Source organism: Phyllobates terribilis, unplaced genomic scaffold (genome assembly GCF_046119375.1).
Source record: "Phyllobates terribilis strain yellow unplaced genomic scaffold, ASM4611937v1 Scaffold_279__1_contigs__length_2497574, whole genome shotgun sequence".
NCBI classification, from domain to species: Eukaryota; Metazoa; Chordata; class Amphibia; order Anura; family Dendrobatidae; genus Phyllobates; species Phyllobates terribilis.
In genome coordinates this window covers 520,170-542,479 of record NW_027363039.1, presented here as the reverse complement: position 1 = coordinate 542,479, position 22,310 = coordinate 520,170, and the positions used below count along the sequence as shown (strand labels likewise).

The 22,310-nt window shown below is 46.2% G+C and overlaps 1 pseudogene; it reads left to right on the top strand.

The window, feature by feature from the left end:
- The window catches only part of LOC141220286 (uncharacterized), a 31,235-nt pseudogene extending 12,113 nt beyond the window's left edge, over nt 1-19,122 (top strand).
- Nucleotides 19,123-22,310: the final 3,188 nt, after the last annotated feature.

Below are 22,310 nucleotides of genomic sequence, written 5' to 3'. Positions count from 1 at the left end.
TGTATAAGTGCAATAATCAAGTATCGAGTGCAGTTATCTTGTGCATGGAGGGTGTGGAGACAGATGAAGAGTAGGGAGCAGATTCTGAATAATATTTAGAAGGAGGGGACAGGGGAAAGTTAATTTACTGAGTAGTTGAGGTGGTTGGCTTGTTTAAAGAGATGGGTTTTAAAAGCGCGCTTGAAGACATGGGGGCTAGGCATCAGTCGGATCGTCTGGGGTAGAGCATTCCAGAGAACTGGTGCAGCATGAGAGAAGTCTTAGAGACGGAGGTGCGAGGTTCAGATTATGAGGGATGTTAGGTCATTTGTAGAACGGAGGGCACGTGTAGGGCGATAGATAGAGATGAGAGAGGAGATATAAGGCGGTGCAGAACTGTGGAGAGCTTTGTGGGTGAGACCGATGAGTTTATATTTGATCCTGTAGCGAATGGGTAACCATTGTAATGACTGGCACAAGATGGAAGCATCGGTGAAGCGGCTGGACAGAAATACGACCCTGGCTGTCGCATTCGGGACGGATTGGAGAGGAGAAAGTTTGGTAAGAGTGAGACCGATCAGAAGAGAGTTGCAGTAGTCCAGACGGGAGTGAATAAGAGCGACAGTAAGAGTTTTAGCAGTTTCAAAGGTGAGAAAAGGAAGGATTCTGGAGATGTTTTTAAGATGCAGGTGACAAGAGCGAGTGAGTGATCGGATATAGGCAGTAAAGGAAAGGTTAGTGTCGAATATGACTCCAAGGCAGCGGCCGTGCTGCTTGGGGGTTATGGTTGAACCATCCAAGGTAATTTCGATGTTAGGTAGAGTTGGGCTGGTAAAGGGGAGAAACACAAGAAGTTCAGTTTTGGAGAGATTCAGTTTAAGATAGAGGGAGGACATGATGTTAGAGACAGCAGACAGTCAATCCTTGGTATTTTGTATTAGGGTAGGGGTGATGTCAGGTGAAGAGGTGTATAGTTGGGTGTCGTCAGCATAGAGATGATACTGGAAACCAAATCTGCTGATTGTTTGTCCAATAGAGGCAGTGTATAGAGAGAAGAGGAGGGGGCCTAGGACTGAGCCCTGCGGGACCCCGATAGTAAGGGGATGAGGAGGGGAAGAGGAGCCAGCAAAAGATACAGTGAAGGAGCGGTCAGAGAGGTAGGAGAACAAGGAGAGAACAGTGTCCTTGAAGCCGATAGAGAGGAGCATAGTGAGGAGAAGCTGGTGATCCACAGTGTCAAATGCAGCAGAGAGATCCAGGAGAATCAGCAGGGAGCAGTGACCTTTGGATTTAGCTGTTCGTAGATCATTAGAGACTTTAGTGAGGGCAGTTTCAGTGGAGTGTAAGGAGCGGAAACCAGATTGTAGAGGGTCGAGGAGAAAGTTATCTGAGAGATAGCGGATTAGACGGGAGTGGACCAAGCGTTCCAGGAGTTTAGAGATGAAAGGAAGATTAGAGACGGGTCTGTAGTTAGCAGTGCAGTTCTGGTCCAGGGATGGCTTTTTAAGTAAAGGGGTTATGATGCCATGTTTAAATGAGGAGGGAAAGATACCTTACGAAAGAGAGAGGTTAAATATTTTTGTCAGGTGAGTGGTGACCACCGGTGAGAGAGACTGCAGGAGATGTGAGGGAATGGGGTCACTGTTGCAGGTTGTAGGTCGAGAAGAAGTGAGAAGCTGGGTAACTTCTTCTTCTGTAACAGGCTCAAAGATGGCTAGTGAGCTTGAAGTCCGGCAGGGAAGGGGATCCAGGCACTGAGGAGATTGGGCTGAGATGCCCTGATGGATGTGGTTGATTTTTTCTAGGAAATAAGTGGCCAGATCCTCACCGCTGAGGTTGGTGGTGGGGGCCTGTGCATTAGGTTTCAGGAGGGAGTTTAAGGTTTCAAAAAGTCATTTTGGATTGTTGGACAGTGAAGTGATGAGGGTGGTGAAGTAGGATTGTTTGGCCAGATGAAGGGCAGAGTTATAGGTTTTGAGCATGAATTCATAGTGGATGAAGTCCTCTGCTAAAAGAGATTTTCTCCACTGATGCTCAGTGCACCTTGAGCAACGCTGAAGAAAACGTATTTGCATTGTGTGCCAGAGCTGCCGTTGTCTGTGTCGGGTCTTTCTGCGTGTAGAAGGTGCTGCTTCATCTAGGGCGCTCTTCAGTGTATTATTGTAGTGTGACAATGCCAAGTCCGGGCAGGAGAGGGAGGAGATGGGGGCTGAAGATGTGTGGAGATTGTCCATAAGCTGCTGGGTATTAATGGTACGTATATTCCTATAAGTGAGGTAAGTGGGGGTGTCCCGGGTGAGGAGACGGTTCTTGACAGAGAAGGAAAGAAGGTTGTGGTCCGACAGCGGGAGAGGGGAGTTAGTAAAGTCATGCAGCGAGCAGAGACGGGAGAAAACCAGGTCCAGAGTATTCCCGTCTTCATGCGTAGCAGAGTTAGTAACCTGTGAGAGGCCGAATGAGGAGGTTAGAGAAAGTAGATGAGAGGCAGATTGGGAGAGGGGATCATTGATGGGGATGTTAAAGTCTCCCATGATGAGGGTGGGGATGTCACAGGATAGAAAGTGAGGAAGCCAGTTGGCAAAGTGATCCAGTAACTGGCGGCAGGAGCCTGGAGGGCGATACACAACCGCCACTCACAGGGAGAAGGGTTTTAAGAGTCTGACGGTGTGGACTTCAAAGGAAGGAAACATAAGTGAGGGAACTGGGGGGATGACCTGGAAAGCACATTGTGGTGAAAGGAGCAAACCAACACCTCCACCTTGTCTGTTCTCAGGTTTGGCGGTATGCAAAAATTTCAGCCCACTAAACGAGAGAGCAGCAGGTGCGGTGGTGTCTGAATGCTGGATCCAGGTTTCTGTAATAGCTAGAAGGTGAAGGGAATTAGAGAGGAAAAAATCGTGAGTGTAAGTTAGTTACACACAGACCGTGCGTTACAGAGAGCATAGTGGAAAGCGATAGGAGAGGGCATGCACTGAATGTTAATAAGATTAGCAGGGTTTCTATATGCCGCTGGAGGAGAGTGGTGTATGCTAGCACACGGAGGCCCAGGGTTGGGAGAGATGTTGCCAGCGACTAGGAGAAGGAGAAAAAAGAGAAAGAGCAGGTGGTGCAATGATTTGTATGAACATTTTGCGTGCTGTATGGAGGTAGTGGATGGTTTGGAGTGGGTGAGAAATGTCAGTAGAGCTTCAGAGTTATACATGAGAGAGGGGAGAAGGGAGGGGTGGATATGGAGAGAATGCACAGAATGTGTTAAAGGGCGGGCGAGAAGTGAGAAAGCAGAAGTTAAAACAAGTAAGATAATAATCATCGTATCATTTAACAGTGATCAGGTCATAGAAGGGTTATGGGTTTAGAATTGCTTTCATTTGTCATTGGGTGAATATTTTAATATCTGAACGGACGACTAAATTATCAGCATTAGAACATTGTAATACAAAATTTAAAAAATTTAAAAAAATAGGAGAAAAAAATAATAATTAAAATATTAAAAATTTGCCAGACCCTCATTACAAGATGGCGCCGAGAACTCTGCACAACAACATGGAGAGGAGGAGATGGCGCGGGAGGATGCTGAGGCTGAGTCGCACCCGGGAGAACCTGAGCCTACGTAAAGACAGGTATCTGTACAACTCCGCTCTGCTATACAAGACACAGACGTATCTCTTAGGCCGGGGTCCCACTAGCGTACGGTATGCGATGCGAGACCCCCCGATGCGATATGCTAATGACACTCGCTGCTGCTCTGCTGCGAGCGGGAGCCGAATGTCAGTGCTCCATGCTCTGATCCTCTCGCACGGCTGCGGAGGGGACGGGGAAATCACTATCTCCATCTCCTCTGCTGCTGGCATTGGCGGGAATCGCACTGCACTCGGGTGGTATCTGAGTGCAGCGCGATGTTTCACACGCACCTGTAGATTATATGGGTGCGTGCGATCCGATCGGAGCTGGAAAACAAAACGCCGCTGAGCAGAGAATCCGAGGATTACTGGGTCCGGACGCAGTCTGGGGTTTTATCAAATTGAAGTGAGAGCGAGCCCTGACTGGGGAAACAGGTGAACTTACTATAGATGTGGACCTGATGAGACTACTGGACTTACAGAACCTCCGGGAGCAGAGAAATCCTCATCACTGGAGAAAGCGGCCACTATGTGACGTCAGAGGGAGGAGGAGCCGGAGGAGCGACTGCGCCGGGATCATCTGCAGATCTGGGCGGGGCAATGACCCCTGAGGGGGAGGAGCTGCGGGGACGTCATCACTGTCACATGACCGCAGCCTCCTCACAGCTCCTTCACCATTATAATAACTTTATAGTTTATAGAATCATTACAGTCTGTGAGGAAACACTGCGGAGCCAATCACCACCCGAAGCCCCGCCCCCTGATCACATGGCGGTGACGTCACCACAGGTCCTTCACCACTTCTCTCCTGAGCTCCGCCCCCTGATCACATGGCGGTGACGTCACCACAGGTCCTTCACAAACTCTCTCTTGGGCTCCACCCCCTCATCACATGGCGGTGACGTCATCACAGGTCCTTCACCACTTCTCTCCTGAGCTCCGCCCCCTGATCACATGGCGGTGACGTCAACACAGGTCCTTCACAGCTTCTCTCCTGAGCTCCGCCCCCTGATCATATGGCGGTGACGTCACCACAGGTCCTTCACCACTTCTCTCCTGAGCTCCGCCCCCTGATCACATGGCGGTGACGTCACCACAGGTCCTTCACCACTTCTCTCCTGAGCTCCGCCCCCTGATCACATGGCGGTAACGTCACCACAGGTCCTCCCGCTCTCAGTGCAGCAGCTCCGTCCTGGTTGTGCGCAGCTCTTGCTCTCTGGTATCAGCCAGCAGCAGGTTTCCGCTTCCCGCCATTCCGGTGAGATTACAGGGAGGGTTTGTGGTGAATCTGTGAGAGGAGAGTGTGGGGTGAGATCAGAGCTGTTCCTGTGGAGGCTCCTGCTCCATGTGACTGCGGCTCCTCAGTGTTGTATGGGGGATGTGCAGCGGCTCCTCCTCACCTCACCGCCCCCGCTGGAGGTGGAGTTACCACGGTGACCGTCCCCCGCTGGAAGTGGAGTTACCACGGTGACCGTCCCCCGCTGGAGGTGGAGTTACCACGGTGACCGTCCCCGCTGGAGGTGGAGTTACCACGGTGACCGTCCACCGCTGGAGGTGGAGTTACCACGGTGACCGTCCCCGCTGGAGGTGGAGTTACCACGGTGACCGTCCCCCTCTGGAGGTGGAGTTACCACGGTGACCGTCCCCGCTGGAGGTGGAGTTACCACGGTGACCGTCCCCCGCTAGAGGTGGAGTTACCACGGTGACCGTCCCCGCTGGAGGTGGAGTTACCACGGTGACCGTCCCCCGCTGGAGGTGGAGTTACCACGGTGACCTTCCGCCGCTGGAGATGGAGTTACCACGGTGACCGTCCCCCGCTAGAGGTGGAGTTACCACGGTGACCGTCCCCCGCTGGAGGTGGAGTTACCACGGTGACCGTCCCCCGCTGGAGGTGGAGTTACCACGGTGACCGTCCCCCGCTAGAGGTGGAGTTACCACGGTGACCGTCCCCCGCTGGAGGTGGAGTTACCACGGTGACCGTCCCCGCTGGAGGTGTAGTTACCACGGTGACCGTCCCCCGCTGGAGGTGGAGTTACCACGTTGACCGTCCCCCGCTGGAGGTGTAGTTACCACGGTGACCGCCCCCGCTGGAGGTGGAGTTACCACGGTGACCTTCCCCCGCTGGAGATGGAGTTACCACGGTGACCGTCCCCCGCTGGAGGTGGAGTTACCACGGTGACCGCCCCCGCTGGAGGTGGAGTTACCACGGTGACCGCCCCCGCTGGAGGTGTAGTTACCACGGTGACCGTCCCCCGCTGGAGGTGGAGTTACCACGTTGACCGTCCCCCGCTGGAGGTGGAGTTACCACGGTGACCTTCCCCCGCTGGAGATGGAGTTACCACGGTGACCGCCCCCCGCTGGAGGTGGAGTTACCACGGTGACCATCCCCCGCTGGAGGTGGACTTACCACGGTGACCGCCCCCGCTGGAGGTGGAGTTACCACGGTGACCGTCCCCCGCTGGAGGTGGAGTTACCACGGTGACCGTCCCCCGCTAGAGGTGGAGTTACCACGGTGACCGTCCCCCGCTGGAGGTGGAGTTACCACGGTGACCGCCCCCGCTGGAGGTGTAGTTGCCACGGTGACCGCCCCCGCTGGAGGTGTAGTTACCACGGTGACCGACCCCCGCTAACGCTGTAGTTACCACGATGACCGCCCCCGCTGGCGCTGTAGTTGCCACGGTGACCGCCCCCGCTGGAGGTGTAGTTACCACGGTGACCGACCCCCGCTGGCGCTGTAGTTACCACGATGACCGCCCCCGCTGGCTGTGTAGTTACCACGATGACCGTCCTTCTGCGAGGCTGATAATGAGCGGTCAGATCGGCGGAGGAGGTCGCGGTGGAGTTTGTGGCTTTTCCTCCAGATTCTTCCTGATAAATGTCAGATATTTGGGGCAGAATTCAGTGATCCCTCCAGCTGATCCAGTGTTCATCCCTCCTTCTCCTGAATGACCCCGAGGATGGACGAGGACGAGACCACCAGAAGATTATTACACTTCACCCTGGAGATCATCTCCCTGCTGAGCGGAGAGGTAACTCCTCTACATTTCTATCAGCTTTATTGTGTTATGTAACAAGTCCGACATCGGGAAGAGGAAATCCAGAAGAGGAAGAGAAGGATTCTTTACTGTAAGAGCAGTGATTGTGTGCAGCTCTCTGCCAGGAGGAGTTGTCATGGGGATTCCCTATAAGAGCTGTAGAGGGGCCTGGATGTCTGTCCTGAGTGTAATAATATTCCAGGTTATGGCCCCAGATTACTGGAGACGGTTATTGATCCCGGGATTTCTACTGATTGTCAGATCTGGAGTCGGGAAGGAATTCTTCTCCCTAAGTGTCTCTCTCCATACACAGGATTACACAATAGTGAGGAAGACACCGGGGGAGGGTGTGACTCCCATCATCCATCTCCAGGAGTCAGGAGGGCGGAGCCCGGACCCCATCACAAAGCCTCCCCCGCACCTCCCGATACATGAGAGGAAGAAGAAGAAGATCCTAGAGCTCAGCAACAAGATGATTGAGCTGCTGAGCAGAGAGGTGACTGCTGGGACATTATACAGGACAGCACTGTAGGATTCTGGGTGATGAGCGGAGAGGTGACTGCTGGGACATTATACAGGACGGCACTGGAGGATTCCGGGTGATGATAGGAGAGGTGACTGCTGGGACATTATACAGGACAGCACTGGAGGATTCTGGGTGATGAGCGGAGAGGTGACTGCTGAGACATTATACAGGACAGCACTGGAGGATTCTGGGTGATGACCGGAGAGGTGACTGCTGGGACATTATACAGGACAGCCCTGGAGGATTTTGGGTGATGACCGGAGAGGTGACTGCTGGGACATTATACTGGACGGCACTGGAGGTTTCTGGGTGATGACCGGAGAGGTGACTGCTGGGACATTATACAGGACAGCACTGAAGGATTCTGGGTGATGACCGGAGAGGTGACTGCTGGGACATTATACAGGACAGCACTGGAGGATTCTGGGTGATGACCGGAGAGGTGACTGCTGGGACATTATACAGGACAGTACTGGAGGATTCTGGGTGATGAGCGGAGAGATGACTGCTGGGACATTATACAGGACAGCACTGGAGGATTCTGGGTGATGAGCGGAGAGGTGACTGCTGGGACATTATACAGGACAGCACTGGAGGATTCTGGGTGATGACCGGAGAGGTGACTGCTGGGACATTATACAGGACAGCACTGGAGGATTCTGGGTGATGACTGGAGAGGTGACTGCTGGGACATTATACTGGACAGCACTGGAGGATTCTGGGTGATGACTGGAGAGGTGACTGCTGGGACATTATACAGGACAGCACTGGAGGATTCTGGGTGATGACGGTGTCGTTGTTGTCAGGTTCCTATAAGGTGTCAGGACGTCGCTGTCTATCTCTCCATGGAGGAGTGGGAGTATCTAGAAGGACACCAGGATCGGTGCCAGGAGGTGATGATGGAGGAGCTCCGGCCTCTGACATCACCAGGTGAGAGGAGACTCTTGTTGGCTCCGGTGGATGTGATGACGTCTCTCGGCCTCGTCCTATAATAGATGATTTTTCTCCCGACTTGCTCTGGTTTTCTCTACATTTTCTCACAGCTTTCATTCCCTGATTCTTCTCTTCTGATCTGTGAGTCGCGGTTTCTCCGCTGTCGTCTTCATCAGTCTTGAGTCTTCGTCTTCGGCGGCTTCTTTCTGAATCTTTCCCCTTCCTTAGAGCATCGGTCACATTTTGTCTGCAGATGTCCCAGCGCTTCTGTCCGTTCTCTCCTGTGAGATCTTTCGGTACCTGAGTCTGTCGTGGATTGTTACTCAGCAGAGTCGGGGTTAATTTACTGATGATTTTGCCCCTAATCCGCTGTCGCTCGTCCGTCCCTCTGAATCGGTGCCGGCTCAATGTCGTCATCAGTCGTGGTCGGGCTTCTGGCTTTTTGGGTTTTGTTTCTCAGCATTTATTGGGTGGTAAGAACGATGTCGCTGCCATTTTCAGAACTGTTCCTGACACCCATCGCTTTATCTTCCGTTATCGGAGCTGTGTGAGGGCTTCTCTTCTTGAATGGCCGTTGACCTTTTTATTGGTGACTTTTTTTGATCATTGTTTTTTCATTGCAGTTTTGGGGAGGTGTTTCTGATGTGTTTTTTTCTTTTGGCGTTTACCATGTGCAATAAATCCTGACTTGAAAATGCCAAATAATAATACTTTATTTTGCCAAATAATAATATATATATGTGTGTGTGTATATGTATGTAGATAGATTAGATAGGTAGATTTATTTTTATAAAACAAAAACATTTGTTCTAATTTTGGGAGACAAAGCAAAAATAATGGGGACTTCAATCTGAGATCCTGGTCTGGTGATAATAAAAAGTGTAAGTCTCCCTTACAGGGATGTTTGTTCAGTAGAATATGTATTATGGAGCTTTTCTGTGGAGTCTGACCAGACAATCTCTCCTTGGCTCCCCGTGTGCATCAGTAAGCGCCCATGACCCCGGTGCCGGCTCTCTAGTTGTCCTTTCTACACAGTGATGGGCACTAACCGCTGTGTACCGGGTGCTCCCCACAACACCGTCCTTCCGGGTTCTGTGACTTCGTACGTTAGTCGTACATGTGCCCTTTTTTCCTCCTTTAGAGACAAACGCTACATTTGCTGCCTATTTTAGTGTTTATACCAAGGCGAATGTTGAGATTTATCTCTATTTAAAGAAGAAGAAAGACACGGTAACCCGTCTTTTAATAGATCAGGTTCTCTCCTCTGAGTGATCCCAGAGGATCCTGTCCAGGAGGGAGGCCGTGTCCTCATGGTGACATCATGAGCTCTCAAAAATACAATCACTGGTAAATGGTCACCGTCCTTCCCCCAATCTCCATACAGTGAATTAGGAGAGAAGAAACCGATGGATAGAAATGTGGAGCTTTCTCCAGCTCCTCTGTGGTTCCATCCCTGGAGACGAAACTTGGAGAAGTTGTGTTTTTTAGTACGGCTCCTCCATCTGACTGACGAGGGTCTTCTCTGTCCCTCTCCTCAGGGTCCTCATCCTCCGAGTGCAGGGCATTAGGCTTTGGCCTCGCTGATTATCACTTCATACTTGAGGCCACAATGTGCTGGGACCTCGGTACCGGGGGTGAGGACCACAACAATGTAATTTATTCCCTGATACATAAACATAGAATTACTGGTTCTGAGAGACGAGTCTCATATATAGACAGATACACGGCAGGTCATGTATTCAGTCTCTGTGTCTCCACAGATGGATCCAGGAGGAGAAATCCACCAGAGAGATGTCCCCGTCCTCTGTATCCCCAGGACTGTCCAGAGGAGATTCACAACATCCCGGAGGATCATCAGGTAGATGACACTGAAGTCCCCACAACATCTGACCATGAAGTGATGGGACCTGAGCTCATCTTACATTTTTCTTTTTAGGGTGAAGATCTGATTGATATTAAGGCTGAGGTTATACATGGAGCACAAGAGGCGACCGCAATATGGGCCGATCAGCAGGGTGAGGAGGGGAGACTGTCATGTCTGTTCTGTGGTCATCTACTACTACTTCCATCATTGCATGACACAATCTACAGTGGAATGTAAAAGTTTGGGCACCCCTGGCCAAATTCCTGTTATTGTGACCAGTTAAGCAAGTTAAAGATGAAATGATCTCTAAAAGACCTAAAGTTAAAGATGACACATTTCCTTTGTATTACCCTTGGACATTTGTGTGCTCAGATAACTTTGACCAATGATTCAGATCTTACTTAGCCTGTTAGGGTTATGGCTCGTTCACTATCATCGTTAGGAAAGGCCAGGTGATGCAAATTTCCAGCTTTATAAAAACACAGCTTACTCTAACATTGTGCCAAAATAACCGCAGCCATGGCTTCTTCTAATCCGCTGTCTAGCACTCTAATAATGGTGGAGGCCCAGAAAGCAGGAGAAAGCTATGAGCAAAGCATTTTCAAGTTGCCCTTTCCTTGGTTCAAAATGTAATAAAGAAATGGTAGTTAACAGAAACAGTGGAGGTCAAGATAAGGTCTGGAAGACCAAGCAAATTTTCAGTAGGATTGCTAGAGAGGCAAATCAGAACCCCCACTTGACTGAAAATGACCTTCAGAAAGATTTAGCAGACTCTGAAGTTGTGGAACATTGTTGTACTCTTCAGAGACACCTGCACAAATATGGCCTTCATGGAAGAGTCATCAGAAGAAAACCTCTCCTGCGACCTCACCATAAAATTCAGCGTCAGAAGTATGCAAAAGTACATCTAAGAAGGTCTGATGCATTTTGTAAACAAGTCTTGTGGACCGATGAGGTTAAAATAGAGCAATGATCAAAGTTGTGTGGAGAAAAAAGGGCACAGAATTTTAGTAAAAGAACATGGTGGTGGATCAATCCTGCTTTGGGGTTGTGTTGCAGCCAATGGCACAGGGAACGGTTAGAGGGAAGAATGGATTCCATGAAATTTCAGCAAATTCTTGATACATACATAATACCATCTGCAAAAAAGCTGGAGGTAAAAAGAGGATGGCTTCTACAAATGGATAATGATACTATACTAAACACATGTCAAAATCCACAATAGACGACCTCAAAAGGCGCAAGCTGAAGGTTTTACAATGGCCCTCACAGTCCCCTGATCTGAACATCATTGAAAATCTGTGGCTAGACCTCAAAATAGCAGACGATGCAAGACGACCCAAGAATCTCACAGAACTGGAAGAATTCTCCAAAGAAGAATGAATGAAAATCCCTCAAACAAGAATTGAAAGACTATTGTCTGGCTACAAAAAGCATTTACAAGCTGTGATACTTTCAGAAGGGGGCGCTACTAGCTACTAACCTTGCCGGGTGCCAAAACTTTTGCATTTGCCCATTTTGCCTTATTGAATTTTTTTTTAGATGTAAAAGATGAAAATATATATGGTTTATTGTTTTGCCTTAAATACAAAGGAAATGTCATCTGTAACTTTAGGCCGTTTAGAGATTATTTCATCTTCAACTTAACTGTTCACAATAACAGTAATTTTGACCATTGGTGCCCAAACTTTTACATGTCACTGTATTCTGTCACTATGTGTTTCCTACAGATGGACTCATGGAAAGAAATCCACCAGAGAGATGTCCCCGTCCTCTGTATCCCCAGGACTGTCCAGAGGAGAATCACAACATCCCGGAGAGTCATCAGGTAGACGGCGCTGAGCCCTGTACCGGATCTGTATATGGGGGGACATTTCTGATCGAGGTCATAGATGTCACAGATTTTGGTGGCTTCTTGTATTGTGCTGATTGTTACATCTGATATATCAGGAGGAAGATCCGACTAAGAATAAAGTGAAGGACGAGACAGAAGAAGAAGCGATGACGAGGGAGGATCAGCCGTGTGTGAGTGACGGGAAGGAGGAGATTCCTGTAGATGTTTCCACAGGTGTGTAATAATGTCCGGCGTGTGATGATAATGATGACCGGCGTGTGATGATGATGATTAGCGGTGTGTGATGATCATGACTGGCGTATGACGATGATGATTGGCATGTGACTATGATTAGTGACGTGTGATGATGATGACTGGCGTATGACGATGATGATTGGCATGTGACTATGATTAGCGGCGTGTGATGATGATGATGACTGGCGTATGATGATGATGATTGGCATGTGACTATGATTAGCGGCGTATGATGATGATGATTGGCATGTGACTATGATTAGCGGCGTGTGATGATGATGACTGGCGTATGACGATGATGATTGGCATGTGACTATGATTAGCGGCGTGTGATGATGATGACTGGCGTATGATGATGATGATTGGCATGTGACTATTATTAGCGGCGTGTGATGATGATGATTGGCATGTGACTATGATTAGCGGCGTGTGATGATGATGATGACTGGCGTATGACAGTGATGATTGGCATGTGACTATGATTAGCGGCGTGTGATGATGATGACTGGCGTATGACGATGATGATTGGCATGTGACTATGATTAGTGGCGTGTGATGATGATGACTGGCGTATGATGATGATGATTGGCATGTGACTATGATTAGCGGCGTATGATGATGATGATTGGCATGTGACTATGAGTAGCGGCGTGTGATGATGATGACTGGCGTATAACGATGATGATTGGCATGTGACTATGATTAGCGGCGTGTGATGATGATGACTGGCGTATGATGATGATGATTGGCATGTGACTATGATTAGCGGCGTGTGATGATGATGACTGGCGTATGACGATGATGATTGGCATGTGACTATGATTAGCGGCGTGTGATGATGATGACTGGCGTATCATGATGATGATTGGCATGTGACTATGATTAGCGGCGTGTGATGATGATGATGACTGGCGTATGACGATGATTGGCATGTGACTATGATTAGCGGCGTGTGATGATGATGACTGGCGTATGACGATGATGATTGGCATGTGACTATGATTAGCGGCGTGTGATGATGATGACTGGCGTATGACGATGATGATTGGCATGTGATTATGATTAGCGGCGTGTGATTATGATGACTGGCGTATGATGATGATGATTGGCATGTGACTATGATTAGCGGCGTGTGATGATGATGACTGGCGTATGACGATGATGATTGGCATGTGACTATGATTAGCGGTGCCTGATGATGACCGGTGTGTGATATTGTATGAAGTCTCCGGTGCAGTGAAGCTTTATCCGCCGTCCACATCACAGCAGAAGCGTCCGGTGATGGCGCGGCTGCTCTTGTACAGAGTCCGGTTGCGCACCGATGAATAACTGGGCCGCATTCACACCTCTTCTTAATGATTTAAGAAGCACATTTTTAATTTTCCTAATTGTGTTTTTTAATATTACTTCCATCTTTTACTTCCATATTATTCTTACACAAGTCTCATGCTGCCATATGAATGACTGAGCTTGCGATTCGGACAGAACCCCGGGGGAAGATTCCGTATAATGAGGCGCTGTGGACGCCGTCTGGCCTATGATCCAGTGATGTCCATCTTTTTCAGCGTGCATAAAAGCGCAGTCGACCAGAGGCTAGACGGAGTCCGGTGTAACTCTGCTGCCTCATTATTCTGAATGGATCCCTCGGGGGTGTCATCTGAATCGTGTATTTTGTAGATTTAGATGGAAACCCCGATGTACAGTGGGTACGGAAAGTATTCAGACCCCTTTACATTTTTCACTCTTTGTTTCATTGCAGCTATTCGGTAAGTTCTAAAAAGTTTATTTTTTTCTCATTATAGTCCACTCTGCACCCCATCTTGACTGAAAAAAACAAGAAATGTAGAAATTTTTGCAAATTTATTAAAAAAGAAAAACTGAAATATCACATGGTCATAAGTATTCAGACCCTTTACTCAGTGTTGAGTAAAAGCCCCTTTTGAGCTAGTACAGCCATGAGTCTTCTTGGGAATGATGCAACAAGTTTTTCACCCCTGGATTTGGGGATCCTCTGCCATTCTTCCTTACAGATCCTCTCCAGTTCCATCAGGTTGGATGGTGAACGTTGGTGGACAGCCATTTTCAGGTCTCTCTAGAGATGCTCAATTGGGTTTAGGTCAGGGCTCTGGCTGGGCCAGTCAAGAATGGTCACAGAGTTGTTCTGAAGCCACTCCTTTGTCATTTTAGCTGTGTGCTTAGGGTCACTGTCTTGTTGGAAGGTGAACCTTCGGCCAAGTCTGAGCTCCAGAGCACTCTGGAAGAGGTTTTCATCCAGGATATCTCTGTACTTGGCTGCTTTCGTGTTTCCTTCAATTGCAACCAGTCATCCTGTCTCTGCAGCTGAAAAATACCCCCATAGCATGATGCTGCCTCCACCATGTTTCACTGTAGGGATTGTATTGGGCAGGTCATGAGCAGTGCCAGGTTTTCTCCACACATACCGCTTAGAATTATCACCAAAAAGTTCTATCTTCGTCTCATCAGACCAGAGAATCTTATTTCTCATAATCTGTGAGTCCTTCATGTGTTTTTGAGCAAACTCTATGCGGGCTTTCATATGTCTTGCACTGAGTAGATCCTTCCATCTGGCCACTCTGCCATAAAGGCCCGACTGGTGGAGGGCTGCAGTGATCGTTGACTTTTGTGAGCTTTCTCCCTACTGCATCGCTGGAGCTCAGCCACAGTGATCTTGGGGTTTTTCTTTACCTCTCCTACCAAGGCTCTTCTCCCACGATTGCTCAGTTTGGCTGGACGGCCAGGTCTAGGAAGACTTCTGGTGGTCCCAAACTTCTTCCATTTAAGGATTATGAAGGCCACTGTGCTCTTAGGAGCCTTGATTAATGCCGAAATTCTTTTGAAACCTTGGCCAGATCTGTGCCTTGCCACAATTCTGTCTCTGAGCTCCTTGGGCAGTTCCTTTGAGCTGATGATTCTCATTTGGTCTGACATGCACTGTGAGCTGTAAGGTCTTATATAGACAGGTGTGTGTCTTTCAAAATCAAGTCCTATAAGTTTAATTAAACTCAGCTGGACTCCAATGAAGGAGTAGAACCATCTCAAGGAGGATCACAAGGAAATGGACAGCATGTGACTTAAATATGAGTGTCTGAGCGAAGGATTTGAATACTTATGACCATGTGATGGGGTGCAGAGTGTACTTTAATGAGAAAAATAAAGGAACTTTTTAGAATTTACTAAATGGCTGCAATGAAACAAAGAGTGAAAAATGTAAAGGGGTCTGAATACTTCCCGTACCCACTGTAAGTGTTCAGCGTACAGCACAGGATAAATATGATCCAAAATGTTCTGTACCCCAAAATGCCACCATTAAGAGCTTCTACTCAACCCACAAAAAACAAGTCCCCACTCAGGTTCATCATCTGTAAACAGTAATATAGGGGGTGTCCATATTACTGGTAGCACAAAGGCTCTGGAAAAGTGACTTGGCTCCCACTTAAAGAAATCCAGTGACATCTGCGCTCCCAAATCCAAATGCCCCCTCCTCCTGGGCCCCACCGTGTGCAGTTACCATCCACATGTTTGGCATTACTGTAGCGGGGAGAGCCAATTTATTTCTCCAGAAGGCACTAGCTGGGAATCATGTACTGGGCGCTACAACGTAAGGGCACTACAATGTACCGGACACTACAATGTACTGACCACTATAAGGGAATATTTGCATTTTCACTTCACAACATCCATTACTGCTCGTTTCTGGAAAGCACCCATGGAGTCAAATTCATCACTACACCTGTAGATACATTTCCATAGGGGTGTAGTTTGCAAACTGGTGTCACTTGAGGGGGGATTCTGCTCTTCTGCCACTTTGGGGCTCTGTATATGGAGTCTGCAAACTGTTCTACTAAAGTTTGTTCTCCAAGAGTCAAATAGCGCTCCTTCCCTCCCGAGTCTCGCCATGTGGCTAAGCAGTACAGTACAGCCACATATGGGGTATTGCCCCGTTCAGCAGAAATTGTATAACAAATTATGTGGTCATTTTTACCCATTTTCCTTTGTGAAAATGTAAAATCTGGGGCTAAAATAATATTATAGCTGTAAAAATGTAATTTTTTTTTCTTCACCGTTCAATTGTATAACATTTTGTGAATCACAATTACCTTGTATTCATTGGGAAAGTGCGCGGTGGATGCTGGGTGTGACGCGCGGGGAAACCCCACCCACAGCCCGGCATCCACCGCGGGGATCGCATCACCGAGTCACGCCTCACTTGACGTGACATCAGGGGAAGCAAGAGCCGGCTGCAGCCGGGGGTCGCGTGATGCCGGTGAGTGGCCAGCGATAGCGCCGCTCACAGCCAATAAAGACAAAGCAAGATAATTAAAAAAAATCTTCTCTCAATGGGTTAATTACATTGGGGGCATTTTTAATAGTAGTGGACAACTTCTTTAATTACGTGGACACTTTTCTACACTGAGGGCAAGATACGAAGCTTGAGAGAGTGAAATGGCACCGGAGGTACATTAAGGGAACCTGCCATCAGTAATTACCACTTAAAGAACTATTTGCTGTCTAATCTCTGCCACCCCTGACTTGTGCCAATGTCACCAGTTTATAAGTGTCATTCACTTTACCCGTCATTGTGTTAATGTTATGGCATGTAGTTGTCCTCCTTATTCCCGGTACTTTCACTGACGAGGGTCTTCATTGTGAGATCCAGAAAATACATTCAGAAATCTCTTTTGTGTTGAAGAAAAAACTCATATCTAATTTATCTTTCATCCTGATAGGAAATCCTTGTGAGAATAACGGTTCATCACTAAATTGTAAAAAAGAAGATATCATGAAGCACTCTAATGGAGAAAACCTCATCACCCTTCCTGCACCTCCTGGACTTCACAGCACTTCACTTTCTTATAATCGTCCTAATCATGAGGAATCATCTCCTGAACAATCTCACATTATTACCAAAAGTCCAGGTGGCAAAGTAGATTCAAGATTTCAGTGTGACAAGCAATTTCCAAAAAGCTCAAATTTTTTAACACGCAGAAAACACAAAGGAAAAAAGACATGCTCCTGTTCAGAATGTGGGAAATGCTTTACATATAAATCACAATTTGTTATACATGAGAGAATTCACACAGGAGAAAAGCCATTTTCATGTTCGGAATGTGGGAAGGCCTTTAAACATAAAGGGGATCTTATTACACATCAGAGAATTCATACAGGAGAGAAGCCGTATTCATGTTCAGAATGTGGGAAATGTTGTAGAAGTAAATCAAACCTTGTTAAACATCAAAGAATTCACACCGGGGAAAAACCTTTTTCATGTTTACAATGTAGAAGGTGCTTTCCAGATAAATCACAGTTTGTTATACATCAGAGAATTCACACAGGAGAAAAGCCGTATTCATGTTCAGAATGTGGAAAGTCGTTCACAAATAACTTTAGTCTTATTATACATCAGAGAATTCATACAGGAGAGAAGCCGTATTCATGTTCAGAATGTGGGAAATGTTTTGGAAGTAAATCAGATCTTGTTAAACATCAAAGAATTCACACAGGGGAAAAACCTTTTTCATGTTTACAATGTAGAAGGTGCTTTCCAGATAAATCACAGTTTGTTATACATCAGAGAATTCACACAGGAGAAACGCCGTATTCATGTTCAGAATGTGGGAAATGCTTTACATTTAAAGGGAGTCTTATTATACATCAGAGAATTCACACAGGAGAGAAGCCGTATTCATGTTCGGAATGTGGGAAATGCTTTACATTTAAAGGGAGTCTTATTACACATCAGAAAATTCACACAGGAGAGAAGCCATATTCATGTTCAGAATGTGGGAAGTCCTTTACAGATAAAAGGAGTCTTATTCCACATCAGCGAATTCACACAGGAGAGAAGCCATATTCGTGTTCAGAATGTGGGAAATGCTTTAGAAATAAAGGGAATCTTATTACACATCAGAGAAATCACACAGGAGAAAAAAACATTTTCATGTTCCTTATGTGAGAAGTCCTTCACAAATAAAGGGAGTCTTATAACACATCAGAGAATTCACACAGGAGAAAAACCATTTTTGTGTTCACTATGTGGGAAGACCTTCACAGCTAAAGGGCATCTTAGTAAACATCAGAGCATTCATACTGGAGAGTCGCCATATTCATGTTCAGAATGTGGGAAGTGTTTTAGTTATAAATCAGATCTTGTTAAACATCAGAGAATTCACACAGGAGAAAAGCCGTATTCATGTCCAGAATGTGGGAAATGCTTTACAGAGAAATCAAAACTTGTGACACACGAGAAAATTCACACAGGAGAGCAGCCGTATTCATGTTCAGAATGCGGGAAATCTTTTATGCGTAAATCAAATCTTTCTACTCATAAGAGAATTCATACAGGAGAGAAGCCATTTTCTTGTTTAGAATGTGAGAAATGTTTTAAAAGTAAATCAGAGCTGGTTTTACATCAAAGAATTCACACCAGGGAGAAACCGTTTTCATGTTTAGAATGTGGAAAATGCTTTACAGGTAAATCAGATCTTGTTAGACATCAGAGAACTCACACAGGAGAGAAGCCGTATTCATGTTCAGAATGTGGGAAATCTTTTATGCGTAAATCAAGTCTTTCTGTTCATAAGAGAATTCATACAGGAGAAAAGCCATTTTTTTATTCAGAATGTGGGAAGTCCTTCAATCATAAAGGGGATCTTATTACACATCAGAGAATTCACACAAGAGAAAAACTTTTTTCATGTTTAGCATGTGGAAGATGCTTTGCAAATAAATCAGATCTTGTTAAACATCACAAAATTCACACAGGAGAAAAGCCGTATTCATGTTCATTCTGTGAGAAATGCTTTACAAAAAAACCTTATCTTGTGCAGCATGAGAGAAGTCACACAGGAGAGAAGCCGTATTCATGTTCAGAATGTGGGAAATCTTTTATACATAAATCACACCTTGTAAAACATGAGAGAAGTCATATGGGAAAGAAAGTATAATTATGTTCACTGTGTTTTATAAAGTTTAATAAACATTGTTCACCATAAATGAGTACACCCACTTTGATGAGTAAGATTTTGTTTAATGGAAAACAAAAACAGTAGGAGCGCCAGTGGTGAAGAGCCTGAGGTTTGGGGGGGGGGAAATGAAGGGGGAGATGTAGTGACCACTCACCTGGTCCTGTTGTGCAAAGGAGCCCCGCACAACAAGGGAAAACGCTTCCAGGTGGGAGTCTGTAAGATGATCACAACTTGGCAGGAACTGTTGTAGGGAGCTTCTGTCTGCTTCAGCGGTCACATGACCAGGACCGTGTGACCGAAGTGGGCATTCCACAATGAATGAATCTACCTGAGGAAGATAGCGTCTGCTATCGAAACGCGTCGTGGCGTTAGAGAGCGTACTAAACAATAAAAGGTTTGTGTGTTATAACCTAATCCACTGTCTAGTTGTTCTAGCGCTTCACTAACACCGCAGAATTCCTTCTTTCTAGATTTTATTTAATAGCTCACTGAACACAAGATCAATTTCTAAAATTTTGCCAACACTGAATTTCATAGAACATTTTTTTGTAATCAAAACATGAAAGTAATAATATAACTCTCATTACAAAATCTTCAGTTTTACTCAAATTAGTTGATGCAAAAAATGAGTACACCCCACATCAAAAGCTACTACATCTATTATTTTGTATGGCCTCCATAATTTTAAAGGACGTCCCCAAGTTTTCTAGGCCTGGAATGAACAAGTTAGTGACAATACTATATCTATCTTTTATCTCTTTTTCGATAACGAGCTCTTAGAGCCTGGATGCTGGATGGAGCGATGACAACTTGTCTCTTCAGAATTCCCCATAGGTGTTTGGTTGGGTTCAGATCAGGAGACACTTGGCCACTGAATCACTGTCACCCTGTTCTTCAGAAATGTAACAGTGGCCTACCAAGGGAGCAGAGTGATGGCAGCATCTTCTCTGTCACTACAGAGCAGAACATCTGTGAATTCAAGATACCATCAATGAAATGTAGCTCCTCATGCAGCCGCACATAAGGACACGGCCACCACCAGGTCTCACTGTAGACACCATGCATTCTCATTGTATTCCTCACCTCTTCAATGTTGTAAAGTTTTGAAGCCATCAGTTCCAAAAAAAACATTTATTTTGGTCTCATCACTCCAGAGTATAAAGTCCCAGGAGGCTTCATATGTTTCAACATGTGTCCTGGCAGATTGTAGGGCGGCTTTTTTGTCCATGGGATTTAGGAGAGGCTTTCTATGTGGACAACACCCATGTCTGCCATTCTATAGAAAACATTGTCTGCTTTCAGCTCATCTCTCAATGCTTGGATGAAAAATCACAGTTGGCAAGGAATGGACGGGACAAAGAAAGTTACTGATGTTATGGAGACCCTCTTTGGTTTAAGGAGAACTTTGGTTTAGACAGCAAAGGGTCTTCACGTTGCCAGCGAGATTCAAATTAAGGTACTTCATCGATGAAGGGAGAGAGACAGAATACATGTGACATTCATTGTCAGCAAGTAGAGTCTTCTGGTGTGGCAACCTAGACTCACCAATTTATTAGCTAGACAAAAAAGCGGAACTTCGTTTTTGTATACAACTGAACAGACAACCAAAATAGCTTATCAGTAACAAATACATTTCCCTTGACCCAACGTAAAATCTTCTCAGAGACTTTCACAGGAAACCAGTATCTTAGTCAGACATTTCACAATGTATGTCTTAAAACACTCAAGCAGAGGCCTCATGAATCAGAATTGTTTTATCTAATTAATAATATATAGGTATTAAAAATTAACCATAACACTATCATGGCAAAATATTTTATACCACTATCTTGTATGAGTCTGCCTTGGGGCACGACTATTCACCACCTGATTAACATGTATACATAAGCTGACATTTATCTAGCGGTTAGTGATATTATGGCAGTGATAGATATCAACTATCATCACTCACTCTCTGCCCAATCCCGTAGTTGTCCATAATGAATTGCACAGTGTGTGTATTTGTACTTGTTATAGCTGAGCCGGCACCATTTGAAATCATTAGCAGGAGGAAAACCTCATTGCCAAGCGATCATATCTCTTATAACACAGAGGAGCCAGATTTATTAGTGGGTACCATCTTTATACTCCAATAGATGGTTACCTTATATGCATCTATTGATGCATGAGAAATTTTGTGTTTAAAAGTATTTTAATAAATTAATAAAGTTTATACATTTTAAATATTTCTATATATCCACAATTCTCCTACTTCACCTTTCCCCTATCTAACATGACTATTTTGGTGGTGCACACCTGTGGATATAGATCTGATGAGAATAGACCATCCTTTTGACTTTATGGGCTGCAGTCAAGAACTGGAAGGAGACCATACATTGTAGGCTACATTCTGCTAGCTTCACTAACATATACCTGGGAAAGGATCATAGATTCTGCTGGCTCCAATAATATACAGTTAGGTCCATATATATTTGGACAGAGACAACGTTTTTCTAATTTTGGTTCTAGACATTACCACAATGAATTTTAAACAAAACAATTCAGATGCAGTTGAAGTTCAGACTTTCAGCTTTCATTTGAGGGTGTCCACACTAAAATTGGATGAAGGGTTTAGGAGTTTCAGCTCCTTAACATGTGCCACCCTGTTTTTAAAGGGACCAAAAGTAATTGGACAGATGAAATAATTGTGAATAAAATGTTCATTTCTAGTACTTGGTTGAAAACCCTTTGTTGGCAATGACAGCCTGAAGTCTTGAACTCATGGACATGGACTCATGACACTACGGATGTCCTAACGCGGGTCGACGGCGTTCGCCTGGATGAAGGTGTCTTGCTCGTCACGGCAGATGTTGAGACTTTTTATACCTGCATTGAACATGCAATTGGTCTGGACGCGGTCCGTCTCTTCCTCGGGGCGTCCGACCTGGGCGGCCCTTGTGCAAATTAATTCTTGAGCTGCTGCACTTCGTGTTCACACATAATTATTTTTTGTTTAAAGATATGATATATCTGCAGAGGCGTGGCACGGCCATGGGGGCGGCCTGCGCTCCCTCGTACACCAATCTCTTCTTGGACGCATGGGAGAGACAGATTTTTGGCTACAGGGGTGCCCGGGCTACGGACCGTGTGCTCTGCTGGCTCCGCTATATCGATGATATTTTATTTTTTTGGCGTGGCACGGTGCCGCAGCTCGAGAGTTTTATGGCACAATTAAATTGTAATATGTGGGGAATTCGGCTGACGTACAAATTTGACAAGCACAAGATGGAGTTCCTGGA